The sequence below is a fragment of the Cinclus cinclus genome, chromosome 2 (assembly GCF_963662255.1).
Source record: "Cinclus cinclus chromosome 2, bCinCin1.1, whole genome shotgun sequence".
In the NCBI taxonomy this organism is placed as follows: Eukaryota; Metazoa; Chordata; class Aves; order Passeriformes; family Cinclidae; genus Cinclus; species Cinclus cinclus.
In genome coordinates, this window is record NC_085047.1 from 32,229,284 (window position 1) to 32,232,329 (window position 3,046).

Here is a 3,046-nt window from a genome sequence, read left to right on the forward strand (position 1 = left end):
GAAAAAATTCCTTGCCTACTAGTTTAAGAGCTCTACAACATTCTCACCCAGTGCTCCAGAGGAAAGGAGTCTGCTCTTCAACTCCTCTCTGGCTCCTTCCTTTGATGTTAGTGCCTTTATAACTGCAGCCAGGGGTGGAGATCCCAGTTGATCCTACTCCTTGCAAGAACCTCCCCTAACACTACTGCCACGAAAATCAACCCACTGTCTCCAGACTGCAACATTTCACAGCACTTCTCTGAATGTCTGCACAAAAAATCTTTAGTGGTCTTATTTTCAAGGAAAGGGGCTTTGGGTTTTACACTGAGACTTGTCACAGTACTGAAAAGCATGAAGTGACCTAAACACGGGTAAGTCTGTCACACCAGATTAACATTTGAGGGCTTTCCCCCATTTTCTTGTAATTTACCTACTGGATTGACAATCTGGGTGAAGTAGACCAATTTTCTGTACTTTGTCACCAGATTCTGGCTAAAAGAATACATTGACCTTTCTTTTCCTTTGCTTCATAGGTATTTTGAAAATTGACAAAATGGAAAAATAGAGAAGCTATAAACAGAAATAGATCTAAAAAGTCTTAATTAATTCTACCTTAGCCATTGAGCACTTACTTGACAGTGTTGTTGAAGTTTGATTCATTTCAGCTCAGAATTAGCCAGTTGCTGGGTCTATGGGAATTTGTTAGTTCCCCAGGTTTCCAGTTTTCACACCTGTGTGGAAGCTAATGGATTTTTTTTTTTTTTTTTATTAGGGAGAAGGAAGTTCCTTTGTTCTTTTGCACTCTGAAGAGAAAACAAAGCACTCAGGTGGGCTGGTCCCCACAAGAAAAACAATGCTGGAAAGCAGTTATTTGATAACTGTAAATAATTTTTTCCCATTAATGTTGGTACTGGACCTGTTTGGCATGAAGGTTACAAGTCAGCTTTCTCCACAGCAGCCTCCTGTGCTTTGCATTTGAGTGTTCATAACTCACCAGAGTTTTGGCTCTTGCTGAAGAGTCCTTGCAGAGTGTCAGGGGTTTCTATCTCCCCCATCTCCCACCCAAAAACCAGGAGCTTGGGGTGGGCAGTGGACTGTGAGAGGCCACAACCAGGACAGATGACCCAAACAGGTCAAAGTTTGGGTCCTGTATCCAAACTTTGTACAGATCTTACCATGTAGTACAGATATCCTACCAAATGACACCATGCTTAGCAATAGCAGGTGGGGGAAAGGAGGAGGGACATTTGTGGTAACAACATTTGTCTTCTGAAGCAACCACTACTTTACTGACACCTTACATCTCAGAGAGTGGCTGAACATCAGCCTGCAAATAGGAAGCAGTGAATAAGTCCCTCTTTGACTTCTCTTTCATGTGCACCTTCTGCTTTCCTTTTTAAGCTGCTATTTCAACTCACTAGTCTCTTTGACATGCTTCCTGGAAAATGGGAGTGAGTGAAAAATTGGGTGGCTGCTTGCTTGCCAGAGAGATATGGGTCCAAGGGCAGAGTACCTGTATGGGAGCATGATTTTCTCTAATATCCTGATATGTTTTATGATTGTCTCTTCTGGTTTCTTTCTGGTCTGTGAAATTTTTTCTATAAAAACATAGGGCACATAGGGTGTCTATGAAACATTTTCCCTCATGCTTTCAAATTTTTCCCAGAAGTATCAAACCATGTGGAAAGGGAACATGGTGGAAGTAGCAGGTGGTTCCCCAGAGGTGGTATGGTGTGGGTGCTTAGAACACAGACAACAGAGTGAGGTTATGTCCTGAAAGTCCACTTCACTGTCATTTCTATTGCAGAGGATCTCAAGAGATTCTACAGTTAAGGAGCTTCCCTAAGGATCTGGAATTATCTTCTCTGCAATGGGATACCTATTCTCTGAGCTCCAGAGAATAGAAATTCACTAACAAGGCCTTGAACTTGAGCTGGCGTTGTGGAAAAAGGAGATGACCAGTGTTGCAGGTTCTTGCTTTTCTTGGCTTTCTCAGGTAAGTATAAATTTATTGCAACTTAATAAAGTATTAATTCCAAACAAGTTAAATCAACAATCATCACAATCCAGAAGCTTTCTGAGTCAACTTTTGAATGTTTAATCAGAGGGTGAAGTGGGTTAGGTGACATTCAAAGGTTGTAAAGGTGGAGAAGGGTAGTTGTGTATAACCTACTGTTATAACAAGCAGGTGTTTTGGCCCAAATATAGGCTGGATTGTGGCTTTGGTCACAAAGTGCACTATTGTATTTCCAAGAACTGGCACAAGTCACAATGTCTTCTGAGCACACACACCTCCTGAACAGTAACCAAATGAAGGACAAAGATTACCCATGTATCCTACATCCAGATAATTCACTGCACTAGTTTAAAACCTCCACTAATCACAATGAAGTAGGTGCACCTGGTAAGGAAATAAACAAAAATGCAATGATCTTTCATAGAGAAACTATTGAATTAGTAGGTTTGCAACCAAACAAATCCCCACGGTGAAAAAAAGCCACTGTAACCTTATCACAACAAAGGAAAACAGAGGACATCCCATCTTCTTGGCTATAACATATAACAACTTGTCTTTCACAGGAGAATCAAACAATGTTCCACTGGATACAAGTAAAAGTTTGCTTTCAGGGCAAATATTTACAAAACTGTTGACATTTGTTTTCTATGGTTTTTTGTCAGTATTGTTTGCAGACTGCATGTCTTTGCTTTTCAAATCCTACCGATTCTTTTAAACTCAGCTGCATATGTTCAAGAAGCTTGTGAAGATTGCTCTATGAGGAAGTTAGAGATATACTTCATCACTAAGTCTGTATTTCATGCAATCATGGTATGGTTTGGGTTGAAAGGCTCCTTAAGGACCATCCAGTCCCAACCCCTTTGTCATGGGCAGGAATACCTTCCACTAGACCAGGTAGCTCAGCCCATCCAGCCTGGCCTTGATCACTGCCAGGGATGGGGCATCCACAACATCTCTGAGCAACTGTGCCAGTGCCTTACCAAGTTCACGTTAAGGAATTTCATTCTAATTTCTAATTTAAATGTGTTCTCTTTCAGTTTGAATCCATTC